Source organism: Sturnus vulgaris, chromosome 1, assembly GCF_052056855.1.
Source record: "Sturnus vulgaris isolate bStuVul1 chromosome 1, bStuVul1.hap1, whole genome shotgun sequence".
In the NCBI taxonomy this organism is placed as follows: Eukaryota; Metazoa; Chordata; class Aves; order Passeriformes; family Sturnidae; genus Sturnus; species Sturnus vulgaris.
In genome coordinates, this window is record NC_142243.1 from 151,806,891 (window position 1) to 151,832,163 (window position 25,273).

General features: G+C 41.1%; 1 long non-coding RNA gene across 2 annotated transcripts; it reads right to left on the reverse strand.

Annotated features, from left to right (window-relative positions):
- Positions 1 to 1,931: 1,931 nt before the first annotated feature.
- LOC148225593 (uncharacterized) lies at positions 1,932 to 20,859 on the reverse strand. Of its 2 annotated transcripts, XR_015808605.1 has the most exons (4): positions 20,599 to 20,859; positions 5,952 to 6,108; positions 4,133 to 4,225; positions 1,932 to 2,784 (listed from the first exon to the last, which is right to left on the reverse strand). It is a non-coding gene; the product is annotated as an uncharacterized LOC148225593 (long non-coding RNA). The 2 variants fall into 2 exon arrangements; XR_015808604.1 differs by lacking the exon at positions 5,952 to 6,108 and having other exon boundaries at positions 1,934 to 2,784; positions 20,599 to 20,840.
- Between the last annotated feature and the right edge of the window lie 4,414 nt (positions 20,860 to 25,273).

Consider the following 25,273-nt stretch of genomic DNA (forward strand, 5'->3'; position numbering starts at 1 on the left):
TCCCAGTGTGGGAAAGGGGAGCTGGGACACAGGGCTGATAAGTCCCTTGGACAGCTAAACTTGGTGTTCAGCTGCCTTCAGGAGGATGGAAAATTACCACCCCAGTGCCCTACAGCAGATTAGCAAACCCTGTCCCTCAGGGCTCCAGCATCAGCCAGAAGGCAGAGTGCTCTGCACCACTGGCACCACTAAAGCCCATAACTCTGTAACTGTATATCCCCAAAGTCTATGCTAATGTCATCTGAAAAAGCCTCCTTGGCAATTACAAGCATTGTAGGGACTACTGTAAACCACTGTGAAATCATCCTGCTATCACATTGCCTGTGCCATAGCTTGTGGAGGAAATTTGCTTCCAACAGAACAAAGGCACTGCAGTTTCAGTGGGACAGGGTAGGTGTTTGCTTCCTTGTCTGTGATGGTCTATATGGGAGTCTTTCAATGCCATGGAAGTACTGGAAATTGCAGAAAGTCAAGGATATTTGAGGCAAGTGCTGTGAGGTTTGCATGCACACACAGTAGTGGCATTGAGGTGAGGGTATTTTGGAGAGAACTTTGCTGCAACAAGAAGCTTTAGAGAAATAGAAACTATGCTGTGCATTAAATATGTCTGTTTACTCTGCTTACTTTTATGTTTTCATGTGTCCTATCACAACACCTGGGCTGATGAATTTTGCCATTGGAAGCTAGGATAATATGCCAATGATTAATTTTATAAGTAGCTCTCATTCTGACATAATTTTATCCAGACAGGTATTGCTTCCAATATCTCATATTTGCCCTTTTTGAGGCCAAAGACATCATTAACTCCTGGTGTGTACTTAGAGAAATGATAGAGATAGATTCTTTTCAGAGATGCAGAGTGAAAAGATGAGAAGCATCAGACACAGGTTGCAGTAAGGAAAAATTCTGCTGGTGCAAGGAAGCATTTTTCACAATGTTCCAGCTAAGCACTGGAACGGGTTGTCCAGGCAGGCTGTGATTTCTCCATTCTTAGATATCTTAAACTCTGTTGGAGGGAACCTGCCAGCAAACTGACTCAGATATGAAATTAGTCTTGTTCTTGAAACAGAACAGGAGGTTGAACCAGAGTACCTCCAGAGGTACTTCCTAATCTACAGTAATCCCTGATTCTACAATACATTTATAAGAAAAATTTATTTTCCAGAGTGTTTAGGAAAAGAGCAATACTATTCATTTTAAATGGCATGGAAGATGGATCTGAAGGCTTCTCTACTTGAGCTCATGATTTTCTTCAGCCTTTGAGATGAAGAGTTACCAGGTTCCTTGTGGATGATGTCTTTTGGAAGGCAACATGTAATGCACTGAAAAAGCTTAGACAGCAAAATATAATTGCATCAATCAGCAGACAGACTTGGAATTTGGTTTCAGAGCTGTTTTTCCTGAAGACTTTACTCTTAGATTTCCTGCCAACCAATGATGGAAAAGAAACAATACCCATAACATATGTGTGTAGGCAAAGCTGCCTGACCTTAGTCAATCATACATTCATAGAAAAGAGTTCATGATAGACACAGTGGCAGAAATTGTTCAGCTTCAGCACATAATTTCAGCCGTAACTTATTAATGGACAATTTGTGTAGAAAAGAAATAAAAAGAGAAAAGTAACATTTATGAAAGAAATTATTTATGGCAATTTACTCTCCCAAAACTGTCTGTTCTGTATCCCCCATGATTGCTACCCTACCTCAGAGCTTTGAGGAAGGAAGGCTGATGTATATTAGGCAGGCTACTATGTTAGCTGTCACTCAACAAATGAGGAAATCATTGTATTTGCAAACTCTGCAAGCAGATCACTGTAAGCAATCTTCAAGAACGTGCACTTTGACTTCATTCTCGAGTAAATGTTGGCATGTTGGTAAATAGAACTGGCATGGTTTAATTTAAAGTTTGATTTTTCATTGCTTTGATGGTGAACATTTATGTTAGCCTTTTTTTTAAATAAAAAACTAAATTCTTTGCTTTTAGCTTAAGTCTGCACAAATATTTATTATGGCATCATTAGGTCATTAAGGCCTAAATAACAACTAAGTTCAGACAAAAACTACAAACGAGTTTGAATTTGCATTCTAAAAACACCTGTTTTATCTAAGTCATGGTTACATGAGGACTTTGCCTCACTCTGCCTTCCTCCAAAATTTTATTCTATGATTCTAGTGTTGGCAAAAAAAAAGAAGTTTTCTCTGAGACACATAGATTGCACTATGATTTAAAGGAGAGCTGAAAACACAGTTAAAAAAAAAGACACTCAATGCAATTTCTTTATTGGATATATGGATCAGACAAACATCTGGATGTGAACTCCTTTCAACACAATTTCCTCTTAGGATCCTGGTTACTCCTGAGCTCATGACATTATTGAACAGTGATGAGACTACTCACAATCTGAACTCAGGGTCTTTGAATATGCCTTTAGCTGAGCTCAAAAAAATTGCAGCAAAGCATTAATTTATTGGACTGTGTATTTATAATACTGCCAAGAATTCTGAAGGGCTCGCAGTGCAGTTTTTATGATTTCCAACTCAAGCAGAAGTAAGCAGTGCTCTGAGAGCTGAGCTGGTACTGCTGAGCTGCATTTCTCATCAGTGGATCATTGTCATCCTGTGTTAGCATCTTCTGCTCCACATTCCCTGTTCAGCCTGTCTCTCTCACAGCCAGATCCCTGCACAAGTCCACTTCTTTCCAGGACGCAGCAGCTTTTTCAGGTGAAACCCAGATTTTCTTCTGCACATTTTGCCATCCCAGACATTGGCCAGAAGAGGATTCCTAAGAAAGAGAAAGAACTGAGTCAGCATGTGCTGACATTTGCCCATCTTCTGTGGCTTTTCATCCAGGAACTCCTCAGACAGGCATTGTATATGCGTTTAATAGTCCTTAGCACGTTTTCTTCTATGAATCTGCCTAATCACTTCTTGAACGCACATAAACTTATAACAGCATCCCATGGGAAAAAATTTCACAGCCTAATTATACATTACACAAGGGACAGTATCCTCTTGTTTGCTCTGAACCTGTAGCCTGGTAGTTTCATTATTATCCCCTAGTACTGGCATTGAAAGACATCATAAACGAAACTATAATTTTCTCCATAACACTCAGGTTTTAAAAGGCCTCTTTAAAATTTCTCCTCTGCTATTCACTTTTGAGGGAGAACATTCTTAGTCTTTTAATCATCCCTCACACAGTTATCCCTTGCTGTGTCACCTTTTCCATGAAATTCAGTCCTACTTCACCTTTTTGAGATAGATGGGACACAACTCCCTACAGTCATCAGGATGTGAGCACTGTGGGGTCACACAGTACAATGAAGTCCTCTTTTATGATGTCAACTCCTTTTTCCAACACATGATTTCTATTTTTGACCCCTGTGGAGCAGCACAGTTATTTTTTCATGCAAAGTATTCCTGTACTCTCAAAACGTTGTTTCTAATTGAAATAAGCAACTGCTCTGCACATGCTCAAACATTTCTGTATCTCTTTGTGTCTAAACCCTGCAACCTTTCTGTCACTTTGTTAGCCCAATCCTAACCCAGGTTATTCCTGCACGTTGATCCCCCATAATCATAGAATCATTGAATGGTTTGGGTTAGAAAGGATGTTAAAGATAATCCAGTTCCAACTCCCCTGCCATGGGCAGGGACACCTTCCACTATCCCAGGTTTTTCAGAGTCCCACCCAACCTGGCCTTGGACACTTCCAGGGATGGGGCAGCCACAGCTTCTCTGGGAAACCTGTGCCAGGACCTCACCACCCCCACAGTAAAGAATTTCTTCCTAATCTAAACCTCCCTTCTTTTAGTTTAAAGGCATTGTCCCTTGTCCTATCACTGCAAGCCCTTGTCAAAAATCCCTCTCTCCAGTTTTCCTGCAAGTCCTCTTTAGCTACTGAAGGTGGTAAATTCTGTCTTCTGTCCATGATGGTGGAGGATTGCTGCCTTTTTGCATCTTCAGAACTCTGATATATCTGTAGTTAGTGGAATATTTTCTTTGCATAGAAAAAAAAAAGAGAGTTTCCAGAGAGGCTTAAAACTTACTGGCATGTTATAATGGAAAGGATGAAGCACCACCTGCAAAACACATGGAGGAATGTTCATCTGTGTGAACCAGAAACTTACATTATTTCTTTCTACTGAACTTGTGTATAAATCAGGTTATTGCAGACTATCCACCACATGGACATCCATTTCTGAGAAATACACTCGCAAGACCTGAAATTAAATGAAATAAAATGAAATTAATTAAATAAATGAAATATGGATTAATGATTCAGTTGCCAGAATTTTGCATGGTACATAACAGAGAGGGCACAGACCAACACCATCTGTGAAAGAATCAGAGAAAAAGCAGATGTGCAAGCAACCAACCAGAAGTATAACAGGGTCAAGTTTGTTTCTCTGTCTCCCTGCCCAATAGCAGCAGTGGGAATGAAAACATAGGTGAAAATGTAATAATGTAGAATTTTTGAGAGGAAAAAGCCAACAGTAAGGAAAAAAACAAACCAGGCTGAGTGAGCAGAATGGAGCTCTGGATGCTCTTGGACTGAGCTACATCTTCTGTTTTCTTCAGCTGCTCTGTTTAGTTCACTGTCCTGTTTTTTTTTGTTTTGTGAAATATTGTTTAAAAGAAGATGTGGTATCAGCAGTGATGGATTCACTGAACCACAAAGCAAGGTGACCACCTGAGAGCCCCTTCAGTTACATGACAACTATTAATGTGGGTAATTTTGAGCCTTCTTTAAATGCATGTCACCCATCTCTTCGTGGCATCTCTGAGCCCTTCAGTCTATGGAAAACAATTTTTTGTATCACACTATGAAGACAGAATCTTTGAAAGCTTACATCTAAGCTTATTATCCAGGCAGGCATTTCAAAGTGTTGGAGAAGTGTGTTATGTATAAGACTCACCTAACTTTAGTCCTATATACAAACCAGAGTATTGCTTGACCCAGAATCTAAACTGGCAGATCAAAAGGGGAACTAGAATTTTTCCTGATTTCCCTAATTGCCTTTGTGTACTGTTCTTCAAATCCAGTTTATGCTGGAGTATACAGAGGTTATGACATGGCTGCCATTATGGACACAAATTTGCCACTGACCATGGGAAGTGTGGCCATTCTGCAGATGGCTCCAGCCTAGACCATGCTGGCACTGGTAGTTCTGTGATCAGGAAATGGGCAAATTTCTCTAAGTGCACATTTTCTAAGTGAAAAGATTCTTTTTCTCCTGATATTTTTTCAATACTTCATTTTTATCCATGATTATGGATGACACTGGGGAGCCATGAACCTCAGTGTCACAGAGATTGCAGACCAGCCTTCTAGATCTTTCAACAGAAAGGCTTATCTTCTTGCAAAACACCTCAGAACCACAAAATATTTCTAAATGTGGGGTTTCTGTCTGCATCTAATGAATGGAGAAATGAATTTGGTGAGCTCAGAGAATACTGGAGAAAAAATTCGTGTCTGCCAAACCACTGAGCTGGCAAAGAATTTGCTGAGGACTTCAGCAACTTGCAGCTGGCCAAAGGCCTGTTATTTATCTAATGTATTGACAACAGTAATATTTTCCTTCTTCAGGCTTCAGCTGAAAAATATCATAATGTACTTGGGCTGTAGCCCTGTGAAAGAGCAAAGATTGTATTTGCTCATCCTATGTCTTCCACAAAACTCTTGACAAGAGTTTTCCACTCGCCCTAAAAGCAAATAGTTCAAATAAATACTTGGTTATCTGGTTTAATGTATGCCTGTAAGTTCCTTCACAGGTGATATCAGACTTTGTGTCCTTGGAATTTCCACTGGGATCTGACAATTAAAGTATTGCAGAAGTTCTGAATTCTGTGAAATGAGCTTAGCTGGGTATTAGCCAGTCAGTCAGAAGAAAGTGAAGTCCTGGAAAACACAGGCAAGCATCTCATCCAGCTATTCAGAGAGCTTACTGAGTGCTGGAAGTCTGTGTTTACTTCTCTCTTCTGCCTGAGAAGAGAAGCAGACTGGAGGTCATGTCTGCTGTCCATAAATGCACCTTCCTGACTTCTACTCTTTGAGTAAGGTGAGGGAGCAGCTCCATCCATCAGCTCTGGTGAAGTTTTCATACTGTAATTAAAAAAAATACACTCAGTACAGAGACAAGAATGAAAATGAATCACCATTGAGTGATGAGTGTATTCTACTGGGAGGGAAAGAATTTGAAGCTCCAGCTCTTCTTCAGAAGACTGTGTGTTTTATCTATTTGTGTGATGGACACTTCATCTCACATCCCAAGGCTTCCCCACTCCAGCACTGCACCAATTACCTGCCAATCAGACTATCAGATTAGTACACACACTTTTTTTGGATGCCACCTCTGGTTTCCATAGAAACTGTTTTAAGCCTCATCCTCTCTGTCAATTAGAACTTTTTATAATTTCTCCACCCTTATGAAATCATTTGTGGTTCCCATGGTAATCACTGAAAATTTGTTATCTCTCAAGTACTGCTTCTTAATCAGAGGCTTCACCAATGGCAATGTCCTGCTGGAGAAGTGAGAGGCACAAGAAAGTTCTAATCCTCTTTTGGAGTGAGTAGTGTGCCCTTTGCTCATCCTTAAGGCCATTCACCATAAATCCCTTCTGAGCCTCCTAACTCTGACACCAAGTTTTTAGTCACAGTGGAGTTCACTACATTCACTGAGCGTGCTGCTTGTAGGAGAATTCAGGTCTCCTTTGCTGAATTTACCTCCTATCTAATTCCCTTTTCACTGCAGCACCATGCACTCTCCTATAAGACAGGTGCCAAAAGTCCAAATACCCTGTGTACATTCCTTTCATGTTCAGGTGTTTAAAACATCATATAGTCAATACAAACCAAATTTTATATATATATACACATACACACATACACAGATTACATTTATAACACATTTTATTCGCTCTCCTTCAAGCCTACAGCAATTTCTGTGACTGTAAATATGTCAATACATGATAATATGTCCTACCATAGGCCCAGACTGAGGTTTGCTTTGACATTAAAAGCAGAGGTGCAGCTGATGTCAGCCCATTTTTTTTCAAAAATCATCCCACATTGGTCCTCCTCTACAACAGCTCTTCTTGGAGTCCTGCTCTGAGCCTGTTATCAAAGTTCAGAAGTAAATCCCATGGATGGTATCCTCTGGTCTTTCTGATTCAACTCCAGCACTTCAGCAACTTCTATCTTTATCCATCTGGGATGGTAGCAGACAACTTTCCATCAAATACTGGTTGTACTTGCCTCTTACAGCTGATTCTGGACTTCTCCCTGCACTGAGTCATAAAAACCAAACTAACTGTGTTTCAAATTTTGGTTTAATCTAAAATACAGGTATGTGTGTATGTATCTTCTGGAAGCACAAGGCATCACTAGATGTGGTAAAATCCCATCCCCATCTGTTCGAGTGAAACAAGGACCTCACCCAGGAGTTTGAGGGGGGCCACTGTAACCATTTCCATCATTTCCAGCCAGCAAACACTGCATTGAATTTCTCCTTCCTCTTTGAAATAAGCAATGCTTTTTTCCAAGATAGCCACTCTTGACTGAAAAAATTAAAGTGAAAGGACACCATTTTTCCTCTACAGAGCTGTCCCAGTAGTTACTTGCTGGAGATTCATTTTTTGTTTTCAGTAAAATATTCCACATGACACACATCCATCTTACAGGAATTGCTATCTTGTGTATCCCTGTGTATTCAGTTCCCTTTTGGTCCTGTTCCCTCAGCACAGTATATCATCCCACCGAGACATATCAGACTTTTTTTTTTTCTTTTTTCTTAGGAGGAATCTTATTGTACATTTAATATGTGGAATTTCTTTCTCAACTGACATTAATCCAGGGTCTGAGCTGGTGGGATGTGATCCTGATGTGACTGTGTGAATATCACCATGCACTGGAGATTATGTTTGTGATGTGACCTCGCCTCTGAAAGGGGGGATGTTATCTGCAGCACTGTAGAAAGGGTTCACTGATGGACAAGGTGATAAATAACAACAACCTCATCCAGAATTGCTCCATTTTGTTAATGACATCAGGTTATTTCCTATACCCATAGGAACCCAAGGTTCATAGTCTGTTCCTGCCCCATGTCAGGACATGGAGCTGTTGGAGAGTCCAGAGGAGGACACCAGGATGATCAGAGGAATGGAGCAGCTCTGCTGGGAGGAAAGACTGGGCAAGTTGGGATTGTTCAGCCTGGAAAGAAAAGGCTTCAGGGTGACTTAAATTCAGGCTTCCAGTGCATGAAGGGAGCAGACAGAAAAGATGGAGAGGGACTTTTACCAGGGCATGCAGTGACAGGACAAGGCTTCAAACTGAAAGACAGTAGGTTTAGGTTAGATTTTGGGAAGAAATTCTTTACCCAGAAGGTGGTGAGGCCCTGGTACATGTTGCTCAGAAAAGCTGTGGGTACCCCATCCCTGGAAGTGTCCAAGGCCAGGTTGGATGGGGCTCTGAGCAAACTGGGATGGTGGAAAGTGTCCCTGCCCATGGCAGGGGGGTAGGAAATGGATAATCATTAACGTCCCTACCAACCAAACAATTCAATGATTCTATGATTCTATGATTAGTACTAAGCAAGGTAGGATTTCATTTTAAAGCCATATATAGTATTTAAAACAAGAGAAACTCAGAGTTGTTAAGACACGTCAGAATTCAGAAGAAACTTCTGTAGCCTTTTGTATTCAAAAAGGCATTGTGAAGCATTTGACATTTTGGTGTGTCAAAAAGGTTAAATGAATACCTGATAATCATGTAGCTGAACACTGGCATCCATTTGATAAAAATATAAAGGCATTTGCAAGCTATAGAAGATCAAAGAGCACAAAAAACCATTTCATTTATATGTTGAAAAGCCAGTGTGATGTCACACTTTTCAAAGGCCTTGCAAACAAGGCCTCAGAAGAAAAAGGAATTGTTGCAGAGGCTTATTAGCAGCTTTGGTAGACTCTGACAGTAACCCCAGATTGGAAAGAAAATGAGAATAATAAATAAAATAGAATTTTGTTGGCACTGCCCCAGAAAGTCAGTAACTCATCAGAAAGAAAATTATTTTTCCAAAAACATCAAAGTTGCATGTGGTTTCAGCTGAGTCTAATGTCCCTGAACAACACATTTCACTGAAAGAGCACATGTCTTAAAAAAAAGGAATTAAGTCTCAAAAATCTCTCCCAAGTGCTTTGGAGGCTCCTGAGAAAGACTGGAATACTGATGGCTCAAACAATTAGGGGGTAGCTAATGATGTGCAAAGTAAGGACACAGCCCCACCTCAGGCTACAGCTGGCTGTTGAACAAGGTCAGAGAAGAGGCTGATAAAAGGCAGATCCTTCAAGGTAAGGTGAAGCTTTTGATCATGCCAAAGTTCTTACACAAATGGCCCAGCTGTGAAGACTTCCCTCAAAGTGAAGCTTTTCCTCCCTTTTCTGATGGGCCACCACTGACTCAAACTCTGCTGGCTTGACAGGCAGCTGTGGCACCTTGGGAGGTGTCCTGGAAAACCAAAGACTCACAAATTGTTCCCTGATCCACAGCATTGCACCATCCAATAGAAACTCCCTGCCTGAGGGGAGGTACCTGGGCATTCCTACCTGAACCTGAGTGTTGATAACCCATGGAACATCAATGTTCCCTCGGTTTCCTCAGCCCCTGACAGATGGAGACTGTGACCATCACTTTGACCAACAGGCACTGAAGCTGCAACAACCAAATCCACGCTGTGAGGGTAGAGAGATCCTTCTACTCTTTCTTTTCCTTACACATTTTCTTAAGAGATATTTTTATGCTTTTATATTGCTATATTACTATAGATAATAATAACCAAAATGGCTACATAACTGATTTTCATTGCAACCAAATTGTTCTAAAATAAACCCTACATATATCTACTACAAGCACCAATCATTCAGTGTTATTTCATTCTAATCCACCTCAAGGGACCTATTAACAAGAACCTGGTTTGTCCTTGCCTTCAGGGGTGGGTCACAACAACTCCCAAGGCCAAGCTATCAGAAATAGAAAGTTTAATGCATTTATCAGTATCCTGCCCCTGGGAGATGGGAAGGGCTCTGTACACATGCTGTTTGTGGATATGTTTCACAGACAGGGATATAAAAACAGAAATATCTTTGTAATGGAAAATCTTGGAGAGGATCAAAGGTTTGTCACGTTTCCACATCTTCTCTTTTCCATTTTCCATGTCCATCTCTTTGAAAATCACTCTCAAAATGGACCTGTTGATACAAAGGGAGCTGATTTGGGCCCACCACAGTGTGATGTGTGTAGCACAGCTATCCTGCTTCCATCCCACTGCTTATTTCTACCTCACCCACCCTCAGCTTTTGCCCCTCAGAAGTACAGCCCAGACTGATGCAAAAAAAAAGACAAAAAAAAAACCTAGAGGCTACAGAATCAAACTTTTAATTAATATCTCAAATTCCAGTGGAGTGCTAGCATCCTAAATTGCTGCTGTTTAACAGCATAAGCAATTTCTGGTGCCTCAGCAAGGTTTGGAAATAAGAACTGGCAGAGGCAAATGGTGCAGATGAATATGCACCTCACTGACATGAAAAAAGGATATTACAGCTATTTCTTACCTAGAGGTGTTTGTCCAAGGCTGAATTAACAAAATGACAGTGCTTTGATGAGATTGCCCTGTTAGTTTTGAACTAAGGTCACTTGTGAATCTCAAGATTTTTTACGGAAAGATTTAGGCAACAAAATACCTGCCTGGTTTGCAGGATCCCAGATCCAGCAGCCAGCACTGATTCCCTGTTTTCATTGGTTCTTCACCCAGCACAGGGTGGGGGGGATTCTTCTCTCTTCTCAGCAATGAAAGTCTTGAAACCCCACAACACTGAAGAAGAAGAAACAGTCCATCATCCAACAGCCATGGGCAGGGGGCTCTTTCCATTTTAGAGCAAAGCTGTAGCTCTCACAGGTGTCCTGCCCTTTAGCAGAGGTGTTGGGATCAGTGTTTTCCTCAAAGCAAGATGTATCTTGCCCTTTGTGTAATGTCTGTAATTACAAACTTCAGAAGGAGAAGTCTTCACCTCTATGGCCCAAAGAAGAGGGGGCACAATCTTCATTGGCTGCTGTGTAAAAGCACAAGAGGACTGGTCTGCTCTGATTTCATGAGAAAAGGGGAGGTCTCTCATTTCCTCTGTGCCTGTTAAATATAAAGTGTGTGATAAGCCTTTGGAGGAAGATCACAACCAGATCTGGATCTCAGATAGACTTTGGTGCAGATTCCAGCAGCAGAGCAGAACCTGGAAAACATTGATGTAAAATAATCACTGACAGATGTGTATGTTTCTAGTGTGAGTTGAACACGGGATTTTAAGCTCATAATTTTGGGCTTGGAATCTTGCCTTCCATGTTTATATACTTACTGCAAGAGTCACCTCCTATTCTTTTCACTTTCCAATAGTACATTCTGAAGTGAGTGAGTCTGCTGAGAGAGCAGATAACCTTTTATTCAGATCATCATCTGAACTGAATCACCAGGCAGCAGCCATGGAAGAGGTGAAGTAGGATTCCAATCAACAGGCTTAAGTCAGCTTGGGCCTCACAGGTCTGATTAATTTTCCTGGAGGAAAACCCATCTCCACTGCATTCTACATTGTTTCAGCTGCAGCTAAAATCTCAGTATTGCAAAGCCTGCAGAAAAATTCCAGTTTCAAGAATAAGTGTGTATTTACTTCTATAGAGCATGAGAGATTCTGCTGAAGATTTTACAGGTGGTTTTATTTACATCTGTGTCAGGGAGGTTAGAATCTTATCAAAAACATTCTGGTTTTGTGTTGGCTAGCAAAAATGTTCACACTAACTAAATCTATCCCATAAATCACCTTGACAGTCCTCATAATTCAACATAATAGGGTTCTTTGCAGAAAGAATTGTCTCTCAGCTGATGCAACAGGATGGACAAGATAACCTAAGAGAGTTCTATGTCTATGAAAAATTAAATTCTCGACCCTTTTCTTATTCCATTGAATTCCACCCATTCAGGAGCAGTTATATCCCAATCATTAAGGAGATTTCCCTTCATTAGCTCTCAAAATCTCTCTGCTAGTCAGTAAGGTGCTGCAGCCTCCTGCTGAACATTTTCTGTCTTTATTTTCTTTGTTCCAAGAGTCATTATTCTACATTTATCTGCACTGAACTGGATTTGTCACCTTTTTGCCCAATTACTTAAATGATCTAAGACCTTCTATGTCTGACTGCATTGTTCTTCATTGTTTACCTCTCCTCGCCCACTCCTGTCACCCAAAAGTCTTGCTTTCAATAATTTCCTAGTCATGTCTGCAAATAATAAAGCATTTAAAGAGCCACGGTATAACACTCATAGTGAAATGCCTTCTCACTTGAGACACAGAAAATAGACACAAGTTCTGTATGTTTTACACATCTTAGTCTGATGCCTTCCTGTCACTCTCTGCTACCCACAGCCTTCAGATGCAAAAGGCACATATTGAAGCTGCCAATGCAAACATTAATTTATGAGCTGACTACCTCTGGGTGATAAATGAAAGGAATACCTTCCACCTAACTGGACTTCCTAGGTTTTAAAATAACCCTATGGGTACATTGGTGGCTGTGAGGCTTAGTAATTATGCAGATCTTTTCTGCCAACTTGAAATGTCAGGGAAAAGAAGTGATGCACTGACTTCCTTCAGAGCTGCAATTTCCCACCCAGTTAGAGAGAACTCCTTCTCCTCACTGGTGTGGCACATTCTAAGATAAAGCCAAGCTGGTCAGGTCAAGCTTTTCCTCATTCTCAGGGTAACATCTCTGCAAATGTTCTGAGAGGGATGTTTTTGACTGCAGAAAAAAATGTTCAGAAATTTTTCCAAAAAATGCATCAATATCCTTGGCCTGGAAAAATTTATTAGAATTACATTTAGCCACTCACCAGCAATAGATCAGTGTGGAATTACTGCACTGCTCTTTAAGAATTTAAGCAGATTAGCAGAAACTTTGGACAAACAGCAATAAGCCATTAGAAAAGCTAATAAAACAAAAAGTAAAACATCTGCCATTACAGGATCATTGCTTCTAAGGTGTTTTTCTCCCCTTCCCTATAGATATTTAATACAGAAAATCGTATAGCATCTTAATTTCTAATTTCCTGCTCCAAAAATTCTCTTTCACACATGGCTCAGTGGTGGATTGATGAGCCATCAGAGGATAAATTAGCTCCCAGTTTACTTCTGGATCCTGGTCTTTAGGCTGTTCACCAGGCAGGGCTTACCAAGATGAGAAGAGCACTAGGTTATGTCTGCCCACCTGTTTGGCTGCTTCTGCCCTAAAAACCAAGCAACTGGGATGAACAGCCAATATCTGCAAGCTTATCTGGCTGCCTGTTTGAAAAGTTTGGAGCATCTCTTGAACTGAACAGTATCAAGTCTCGTAAAAATGTGACCAATCACAAGAAGCTTATCTAAGTGGGAAACATCAGGCCACAAGGCACCTGAATTTGAAAACAGAAGAGATACCTTCCTGATGGATTGCCAAGAGAACCTGTTTTATAGTTTTGAAAGACATACTCCAGCAATTACAGCTCCTCAGGACTGACCCATAACACATTTTACAATGCCTTTTATAATAAAATGACTGAAGACTATTACCTTTCTACTAGAGTAGTTAAGATGGACATACTGGATTTCTCCACATTAGAGTTGTAGTGGAGATCAGGATTTGCCTTGGAAGTGAATTTCTCAGTCACACTTGATGCACAGAAAGAAATTGCACCTGAAATTTATTTCATTTTAGATTAAACTGAACAAAAAGAACTGAACAACCTCAGGCACTTGAGCCACAAATGGTAATCTATGAGATCAGTCTACAGGCACATTGTACTGTGTGGATGTCAGATATCCAAGTTGGGTTGCTTATTATTTTATTGCTTTGCTGGTAATTTGAGTCTGAATTACATTTCCCAAGAAAACACACCTGCTTACACCTATAAAGTCATTGCTACATCCTGCTGGTTTTTATACTGACATGCAAAAAATCCTTGTCAGAAAAGACCAGCAAGGACATGGTGGCGTGAGGACTGTGGAGTCGTGAACTCTGAAAAACATGTGAGAGGAGTTAGGGAAGGATATTGCTACTGGGGAAAAGAAAAAGGATAAAGGAGGTGTAGGGAAATCAGAGTAATGAATGAAGTAATGAAGAAAAGTTTAGAGTGTGAAAGGCAGGTAAACAGTAGAAAGAGCTACAGCAAAGATCAAATGGCAGATAAAGGAACAAGTTCTCTCCAGGCTGCCAGAGAAGAGGATACATTTGAAGGTTATTTCTATTCCTTGTGGATGGATAAAACCAGTTATTTTTACTTTCAAATGAAATATCTTGTTCTGGACATGGACAACACTGTCTTCCCTTTTCAAAGGCAAGAAGAATATAGCCTGGGTTAGCCAAACTCATTTGTTTTGGATGCCTGTTTCATGGATGGAAAGGAAGGAGCAGCACAAACACACAGCCACACAAACAAACACCAAAAAACTAACTCACCACAAATTCTGAGTGCTTAGACCCTTCTCCTATTCTTCACTCTGCCCACTGAGCATTGTATTTAAATCAGGTTGCAAAGTCTTCCAGTGTAGAAGCCATGTCAAAACTATTACTTTTCTTCCCCTGAAACCCCTCGGCATATTTTTTCAGCTTTAAAGATGAATAATCTTCACCTCTACCTGCGAACCTGAGAGCAGGCAGGTGTAATAGAAAAGAGCAGAAGTCTGTGACACATCCTTCACTCGTGGTGATCAATAAATGAGATCTTTCACCATCTGCAGCAGTTCATTTCAGTCTTGATTCTTCCTCAAGCTTCCAAGCTTACAATGCCATGGATGAAAGGACCTTGAAATAAAATGCATGAGCAGATATTTTCCCTTCCTTCCTTGACACCCTGTGCAAACTCTCAAAGCCATGATGACTGTTTGCATCGTTATGAGCAGCAATATTCGAATGACAAACATCATAAAGCTACTGATGAACTTGTTGAGGCTGCTGGAAATGCCTAGAACTGGCCAGTGCTACTGAATCCTAAGTCAAGCCTTTTCATATGTTTTTATAGGGCAAACTGTGGAGATATTGAAGGGACTGGCAAAGCCCAGCATTCATTCACAACTGAAGACTGCTTCCCTCCCATCCATCCTAATGGAAAAAGAAGCAGGAGCAAAGCCCTTCCCTTTGGTTCCCCTCCTCCCTTTTGCAGTCAGGGCTGGTAGAACACGCAGCAGAGACATGCTGCATCCCATTAAGGGTTGTAGCAGTAAACAGACTCTCCAGCAGCACCAGGGATTGTCATGTTCTCAAGTGCAGTAGCTAACAAACAGCTGAGAAGTTTCTGGATGAGCAGTTCACACAGGCTGCAGCAGAGGTTACCAATTTGGTCAGCACCACTGTCTGTCAGCAGAGCTCTCTCCTCCCAGGCTCTCACCACTCTGCAGATGCTGCTCATTGAAAAACCAAGAGAACAGGGGAGCACAAGCCATGTGTTAGGAGACCAGGACATTTGCTGGTTGTGTATCTGCATCCTCAGTCTCTCACAAATTCACAGAACATTTTTTATTGTCGTCCTTAGCAGATATTTAGGAAGTATCTTTGTGGATTGACTGTCCTTTGCTCTCTCACTGAATTTTGGAGTGGAATATCCAATAACAGCTATTTCTTGAGCTGAGTATGTGCACCTCTAAAGAAACAGCACTTAGCAGTTCTTGCTTTCCCTGCCTGTTGGAGAAGAGAGGATCATCCTCATGCTTAACTCTTTCTGGAACTCACACAGAAACTGGAGAAGGAGCTAAATTTAATCCTTGGGAGAAAGGATAATGTAGAGTCTTGAGGCATTATTGGTGCTTCACCAATTACCTCTGGAGTGCCATTTCAGCCTTTTGATCACTGGGTAATGCCCGTCATGAAAGCAAATGGGGTAGGGAAGGTCAGTGCAAATGCAGAGAATGCCTACCTGCAGGCTTGCCTGCTGTTAATAAGGCACATCCAAGTTAATTTAACAAGCCTATTAGTTCAGAGCATCAGCAGAATTTGAATCTAGGAAGTCCAGAGTTACAATATAAACTGGTACTGGATACTATGAATTTGGTTGTCATATTCCATTCAGACATGTATTTTAACAGCAGACAATCCCACCTGAGTTTATGTGAGTCCAAGTCTCATATTTCACCCTAGAATCAATTTCCATGAGTATTCTCAAAATATTTTAACTCTTAGCTTTTTTTTTAAAAATACTATCTTTTTTTGAGAGAATTTTTTTCTATCACAGAATTATTTTTCTATCACAGAAATATGAGTCCTTGTTTAAAAGTTTCAGTGTATATAGCATTGTACATTTTTCTTTTAATCCTTGCACAATAGACATTTTCCACTGGCACTTCACTGCATCTGGCTAGCTTGATGCTTTCGTAGGTTTGCAGTTTCTGTCTTCTTTTGCTTATTCCATTAGAAAAGTTGGAATTGGCTTGAAGTCCCTAGTAGCTTGAGTTAATTTGGGAAGAAATAGTGTCAAAAATTCCGCCCAGAGATGATACTAAACAAATGTTCAGGCAAGAAATTTCTCCCTCTAAATATTTTGTCATGGCAGATTCCCAGGACATGATCCTGCTCAATCCCTCCAGTACTGGACTAATCAGTTATTTCAGACAAAATTAATTTCCACTAAGTTTTCCTGTTCACAGTGTAGATGTTTGCACCCAAGTGTTTAACCTCCCATGGAGAGCTCAGGGTTCAGGATAGCTCTGACCAAAGATGATCGTTTCACCAAGGATACTGAAATTTATCATGTCCTGATCCCTACTGACCATATGGACCAGCTCTACCTTTGGAGAACGTGGGGCTTGCTCAGGTGGGGATGCAATGGCTGAAATGCAGATTAACATATTTAGCTACATGTATTTTAGGGAGTTGTACACCCAATTTGAGAGAGGAACACGCTCAGGGTGGGTGGTGTCGTAGCAGGCAGACTCCAACATATCCCACTTGAGAATGTGAAAACACATTTCAGCAGCTAATAATTAAAATTAATGGGGATGAATTTTAATAGGAGTAGCAGAAGGCACATTTCTAGCACAAGGGGGAAATCGTGTCTGCTGTGGAACATCTGGATTCTCCACTTCCCAACAAATCCCAGGAAACTGGGCAAAATAAGCAGTTTTTCCATTTCCTTCTTATATCTTGCAGACAAATAATTTTTGTTGGAATTAAGGGAGAGGTTTTTGGGGAAAGAAATAATATTTTAAAAAAACCACCCTCAAACCAACCAACAAAATAATAATTTTTTTAAAACCCAGAAAGAAATATCTCGTAAACAGGCAGACAGAATATTTCAGTCAAGGCAGTTAAAGCTATTCCATGGTAGTATGAAAATCTGGCAAAACTTTCAAAAAGAGGGGTGATACAGAAGTGACAGTGTTGGGAAGCCTTATGGGTTGCACTGTGAGCTCTGGCTGTTCTTGTTCCCCAATAAACACCCAGCTAAGATTTAAAGCCTCACATTAAAACTGTTCTCATTTGCTCCTTAATTTTGAGAGAGGCTTTTCCATAGACAAGAGGTTAATAATAAGATACTGGAAAAGGTTCAGGAGGTGATTGCATGGCTCAGGTTAAACAAAGATTTACTGTACACAATCATTTGCTGCTCTAATTGCAGCCAAGTGTATCTATGTTTGATTGCCCAGGTTTTCTTTCACAGCACCTTTAAATTGTTGTTCTACTACATGTGAAATGAATGGGACTTGGTATTTAAAAACACTGTATGCTGAGCAAACTACTAACAAAGGAGATGATTTTATTATGTATTTAATGGGATAAAGATCACCACAGGTTATCACATAAGAACCTCCGTTAGTCTGAAAGAACATCGTTTTAAAAAATAGACAAAAGATTTTTCTGTGGAAAAGCCAGCTTCTTGAAAGTTTGTGGGAGACTTTACTTACAAACTGAACTCACCTAGGGAACCACTTCAGTTTTATTTAGCCCTGAAAGAGTTTTCCATTCCAGGATGGATAGGCAGGGTCTTGCATCCTAATATGGAGGACTGCAGGGATACTGAGTCCTCTCTGTCACTCTGTATGGCATTTGATTGCACAGATTCATCCTTCTTCATTGCACAGAAGTCATGAGAGCAGATGCATCTGATTTACTTGCTTTTCCTCCAGAGGGACATGTCTTGGTGTGGAATATTGCCCTTTTTTTGGCATCAATCAGGATGTTGCTGTAAGAAACATCCAAGGACCTTGAGACAGTGACTAACTGAGCCTGGGAAGCTGTTGTGTGTCTCATAATGTTGTATCTCATGATGTTTGCCATGGCAATTAATGAATATAACAGGTTTGGGGTTTTTTTTTCAAAAAGCTATTCTTTTCAGCGCTGAGAGACCCAAAGCTTGATATTTATTTACCAACATTTAGTCTGTAGCTGAGTGAAAGTGGACAGAGGTGCAGAGCATCCAGGGCTGACAGACACATTCAGCACACTGACCACTACCTGAGCTGAGCCACGAGCCCAGTGTACCCAGAGGAACACCAAGAGGATCTGCAGCACAAAACCAAATGGTTTCTTTTCAATCTGGGAAAAAAAAAAACCAAAAAACCAACAATGTAATTATGGAGCTCCACGAGCTCTAGATGAGGTCTTGCCTTTTTAAAGAGCTCTGTGATGTGGAAAGAAATGGAGGGAGCAACAGGTTAACTGAACGGGCAACAGCAGCTAAAATGCAGCCTGAATAGATAAAAAGTAACACATGATAGAGGTGAATGCCCACTTTAAAAAGTTTAGCCCTAAATATGTCCCTTGACTATGTCAAAGAACTTCATAGAGCCAGAAGTTTTTTCCCCTTTAACATTTTTCTTTTAGCTAAAATTATACTGGTACTGCATTATTATATTATCACAATGGTGTATTTTTTCTTTCCCTTTCTCTTCTCTCCCATACACAAAATCAATAGAAAGAAATATTGGAAATGTCCTATTTTCCCTCTTTTATTATAAAAAGACTTTTGCTGCAGCCAGAGGTTGTGGGGTTTATGATTAAGCAACACTGTTAACAGGGCCTAGACAGATAGGAACATGAAATACAACAAAAAGTTGAGAATTATAACTGAATTTAGAGCTGTCTGAGCCTTGATATTTCAATACTGAACCCTTTTTTGAGTCTCTCATGGCCAGTGAAAGAAGTTAATGGTGCTAGAAAATGAAAAGTTCCTTTTCTGTTTTGTCTTTTAATAATTTAAGGGCACCTCCAGCAACCAAAACAAATATATTTATCATTGCACACAAAGCCTTTAGGCGTGAACTCTAAAGAGGCACATTAGTGTCAATGCATCTGGTGTGCTGTCACTTTCCAGTTTAGTTTAACTCTTCCTTCTCCTTTTTTCCTGACACTTCTGTCTGAAGAGATGTTGCTTGATGCTGGGGTTTTTTTCAGAAAAGAAATACAAGTTAAATACATATTATTTATATAAAAATACACAAGCATGCAAAAACCTCTTGGCAAAATTTAACAGTTTGACTATGCAGAAGAGCGTGTTCAACAGTAATAATGGATGCACTTGATCTAAGACCTGTGAAATAACAGTACCTCTTCACTCCTCATCAGTCTGTTTGCATGTGGGCAGGGTGGCTTTATTCACTATAATGAAAAAAAATTGTACAGATGAACAACAAAATAACCCCTGGTGGGAATTTTGTCAGATAAAGTAATATATGAAGGATTAGAGCACCAGCTGTTTGTAGACAACAAGACTGCAAGCTTAAACCTGGGAGGAGTGAAAAGATATAACCATGCATAAGAATCCTGGTGTTTGGTATCTCTTCAGAAGACACATTTCACGGTGGAATTATATTTTGGGGATCAGCTTGGGGCAACGTCTGTTTTGCATCATTATATTTAGCAGCTCACTCTAGATCATGAGGCAAGTCAAGCCAGCAGTAAATGGGAAAAAATACTGCTCTGCACTTTAGCAAACAGTCCTGCAAAGGTGGATCCCTGAGAGTTCACAAACCCATTTCTACAGAAGGAAAAATAAAGGCAGAGCATCTGGGACAAGGTCATGCAGTGAAGGCATTGCTCAAGGCAGACTGAGATGTCAGCACTTTGGGCTCCCAGAGCTGTGCTCTGAGTAGTGAACCAAACCCTCCCATTCAGCAAGAAGTGAAATGTTAATGTCTGAGGAGCAGGGAGAGTTTACCTTGGCACATCAGCAGCACCCAGGTTAATCAGGCACTCCCAGAAGCCAAGAGACGCTGAGCTGCAGCTGCAGCCCTGTGACAGCCCACAAGGGCCAGAGAGCCCCCAGTGTCTGGGAGCCAGCCTGGCCCACAGTGGGTGGCCCACGGGGGAGCAGCACATCAGCATCCACAAGGAGTCCCTCCCAAAAACCAGGCTGCTCTGTGGGGCAGAGCAGTCACCCCAAGCACGCCCTCATTTTCATCCCGCAGACATCTGTGAGCAAACCCAGCACAGCCACTCGTGGAGCCAGGACGTGCCTGGGAGGACTGATTTTGCTGTCTTTAGCCTTAGTTTCAGTAATCAGTTCCCTTGGCTTCAGTGGCATCAGCCATTATTTACCTTACTGTGAAAGAAGCAGCAACACAGAGGAGGTTTTCAGTTTCCCACTGGAGTTCTGTCTTGGACACTGTCTCGCAGCCAGGCAGAATTATCAATCTCTTCTCCCAAAAGCTCTCCTCTCAGGGCTGGAAATCTTGAGATGCTGAAGGTCAGGAGATTTAAGGTACATTGGCAGAGCTCTATATCTCCAGCTTGCATTATTCTGGGTGCTGGCCAATGCTATCAGTCTCTTGCCAAAAAGGAATAGCTATTATGGCATTGATTTTCTGCCACAGAAAAAACAGAGAGAGTGACTTCTAGTTAAATGCAACAGTAGAAAATGCTCTAGCCTTTTATTGCAAAAAAAAGGTTGTGTCTTGGTATGTGTGTCTTGGTCTGTAATGGCTGAGTCTGGACTAAAATGTTTTCAACACCAGTTCTGCACAGAGGAATTAGAAAGAGCCAGTAGAAACAACTGGTATGCAAAGAGCAGATTTTAGAAGTTGTTACAGATTGATCCCAAGATCCCAGAGGCTCCCAATGACAGCAAGAAAAATGATTATAAAGCTAATAATTGTGCTGGAATGGTAATATTCCACAGCAGGTTCAGATCTGTAGGCTGTATCCATCATAGATGGATAGGGCCACACCACAGCAGTGATTTTTTTTCAGTGTTTCTCTGTTGAAAATTTTATCTGCTTATTAACAAACACAAGCCCAGTCCAGGCTGCACCAAACACTTCAGCATTAAACAAACAAACAAAATCCATAGTGACAATAAACATTAGTCACTAAGTAATTCATAAGCTTTGTTGACTTGGTCTCTGAGAATATCTTTTCTTGCTGAATTTCTGGTGTGCTCACCATGTTTTGGATTAGAACCTATATCATCCAAGTTTTTTGTTTATTTTTGGCATATCTTTTTTTTTTTTTCCCAGGGCTTGGCCAGTGCAGAGGAAGAAAAACTACAAAAGAGATGGAGAGAAAGAGAGAGAGAGAGAGAGAGAGAGACCTGACAGTAAAACATAGGAGATATCTAACCTGCTCTGAACCTTAAATAATCATCTACTTCAATTCAGTTTGAGCCATTGAGGACATGAAGGGTCATGTTTTATTCTTATTTCTGCAGATTCAAAGAAGTCAGTGATAGCTTAAGCTCCCATTATACAAGCTGAAAATGAACCTGAATTCATTGTATCCAAAAGAAGCCTAATCCATTAAAAAAAAAAAGGAGATAATTCATTTAAAAATTCACAGTGACTTCTACTGCTTGTGGTTTGCAAATAATTTTGGACCTGTGCCACAGAACAGAGAAACATGAATGCAACCAGCAATTTAACTCACAGGAACCCCAGTTTAGGAGGGTGCTTCTGGCTTTATCCAGGGCAGGTGAAATACCCTTCTCTTAATTGCTTAAATTAATCTCAGACAATCATGCCAAACTCTGTTTCCCAGCTCTTTTACTCTTCCAAATGAAGTTCAGTTTCATGCACTTGGTGCAATTTTTGGAGTTGTCCTTTGTAGGACCAGGGTTTGTACTCAATGATCTTTGTGGGTCCCTTCCAAGCCAGCACAGTGTGATTCTGTGCTTGGTTTGACCCTGTATCTTCACACAGATCTGCTTCTCACCATCTCCCTGGTGGCACCCACAGCAGCATTTGCACTGGGAGATGCATTCAGGTGGAGACAAACCTTCGTGAATAACTACGGGCAACTAAAGATACTCCTTCAAACCTTCCCATGCATCTAATCTCAAATGTGTTTGTCCTTTCCAGAAAGCCTGGCAGAGGATAGGAGGAGTCAGAATTCCCAGCCCCAGTATCCCCACATGCTTGGGCTCTCAGTCCCAAGAATGTGCAAGTGTTGAGCCAATAACTCCTCTTTAAATACGAAAATGGGGTGAGGCTGGGATCAGCACCCAGCTCTGTGCAGAGGCCTCACACCTCTTTCACCCACGGGAGCTGTGTTTCTCAGCCACAGCTACAAGGGCTGGCTCCCAGCTCAGCCTCTATCTGTGACTCATTGCTCTCAGCCCCAGCAGCTTTTAATTCAATCCCAGGTGTGCTAAGCACTGGCCATCATCAGCAGTATATGTGAAATGGTTGTATTAATCTAGTTACAACATACGAAGGTAGAACAGAGTCATTTCACAGTAATGAATCACAGTCATGGAGATTTCAACATGGGGATTAAAAAGGAAATTAAAGTCAAGTTTCCTGTATGGCTCATTCTCTGGCCCAGCTTTGGCTCAGACAGAAGAGAGATTTCTTTTTGTTCATTAATAGCAGGGGCAGATCCAGCACTGCTTCCTGAGGACTGTGTCCTGTCCTGGACAGCAGTGACCACACGATGCCCCTCAGGATTGGTGTTGGAAGTTCCCCAGCTGCTGCTCTGCAGTGCCTATGGCACCAGTGTGTCTTCAGAGAAAGGATCAGCTTCTGACTTCAGGAATTAGGCACAAACCTAAGGACTTGGATGAACCATGGTTGGTTATAAAATACTCAGTGAGAAAGAATCCTAAATTAAACCCCATGGGTCCTACCTGGTCATGACAGAGAGGGCTCTTCAGGGGTCCTGCTGCAGAAAGAATAAGGACATACCTGAGCAGCTACTTACCTTCGTAAGAACATAACCATTTTTGCTTTCTCTAGACTTCTGAATAATGAGCAACACAGTAATCATATTAAAAAGGACTTTAAGGGCATGACCAGCTGCATTCAGTGTCAAGTATAACAGCCCTTGGAAGTGCTTAGTCACACTTTAACTCTTGTTATTATTTTCCAAGTCTGTGTTTAAGTCAGGCAGAAACGTGGCTTTTTCTCACTCAGTGCAATATTGCCAGCATGTTTAACCATAACCTCCCACATCAGCAGAAGGGCAGGTGTTGCACTTCCTTTCACTGATGCAAAAGACACAGGCTGATAAAATTGTCTCAAGGTTTCACATGATTGTTGCCTTCAAAACATCTATGCCCAGGGCCAGCTTTTGCACTGATGTCCCTCTGATACCTTAGGTGGAGAACTATCCTGGAAAAATTTGCTTTGCTAAATACTACAGGACTCAGGAGCTGCAGGGACCAATAAAGCAGAGAGATCTCTGGAGAGTAAACACAGAATGAACGAAGAAATACAACAGAAAGAAGAGAGAGATACTCTTGCACATGCCACTGAAGGGTGACAGCTCCTTTCCTAGATAATGTCACTCGGTCCAAGCCAAGGGCTATTCTTTTGATCTTACAAGGCTGAAGATGTAAAACGCAGCCAACAAATCTGGGAAATCACAGTCCTAGAAATGGGGAAGATAATATTAGATTAACACACCCAAAACTTTAGTGTCACTATATGTTTAGAGTCTTTACTGTGTAAATCCCCTCTGCTCTGAAGGTTTTTGTTGCTCTAGCAACAAAAGGGAGGGAAAGGATAAAAAAGAGAAGGGGGAATAAAAGGAAGGAGCAAAAAAGATGGTCTAATTGATAGAAAAGTTCAGAAAATCAGAAAAGGGGAAAAGAACTAGTGGATTTTTTTGGAGAAAAATACAAATATATATATAAAAAATAGAGCTGCGACTTCTCAAAAATATAAAATAGAATAGCTTTCAAATTAGTGTTTTCACAGCTGCAGGCTACAGAGTTTATTGCTTGCAGTATGAAACCTAATGATGTGATGAGAAAAAAAACCTGAAAACTTCCATCCAGCCCTAGACAGACTGACAGCCCTAGAGATCAATGTCCATCATTAAGTTGCTGACTTCATGCACAGCAAGGCAGAGCATGAAGTTCTCTGGTTCTCTTCAAATTTGGCTTAATTGGATCACCTACAGGATGAGAGGATAATTTAGCATGCATGGCCAGCCACATCTTCATTGCACCCCTGAGCCTAGAACAAAGGCTCTGGCTAGGAGGGTGTGGACATCTGAGCAGTAAGATGCCCTGGGACTGTCTGTCCCTGTCTTGAGTCCCCCTGATCATACAGGACAGGGCAACTGACCCAGTCACTGTTGTTCTGAACTGTCTCCAGTCCTGTGGCTTGGAAGAGAAATGCCCATGTCAGACTCATTTCAATGGAATCCTGATGAGACTTCAAAGGAAAAGGACCAAGCCTCTACCTCCAAACCATTCTCCTTAGGGATTTAACCTAACCCAACTGAAAGTAATGGGAGTTTTCTATAATTTCAGCTGGTACAGTATCAAGTCTGTGTGGTCAGAGATGTGTTAGGGCCACAGATCACAGGTTTTGTTTTGCATTTTCTTTCCCTGATTACTCAGGAACCTTGTCCTTACACAAGAACATCCTCCATCAAAGTCTGTTCCTGGAGTTTGCTTCTAGAAAATCAGAAGAAGCCTTGGTTTTCTTAACAAATCATGCTTTAAAAAAAAATTTAAGCCATCATGTGAAATTTCACAGAAATTTGTTCACTAAAGTAACAGGAAGAGCCACAAAGAGCTTCAACTATCATTTAGAGGGAAGAAGAAAATTTATGGTTTAGAAACTGGTTTCTCAAAGGAGGAAAGAAGCAGCTCTATCATCTCATCAGAGAGAACCCAGGGTTACTTTTATGCCTTAACTGCACCCCCACCCCACCCACTCCTGCCATGGTTTTGGTCTCTGGCTGCCCAAGCAGATCTGCTGGCAGAAGTTTCCAGCCAGGCTTTGCCTCAGTCAGTCCCTGCAGACCCTCTGGTCCCTCCTCCATCAGC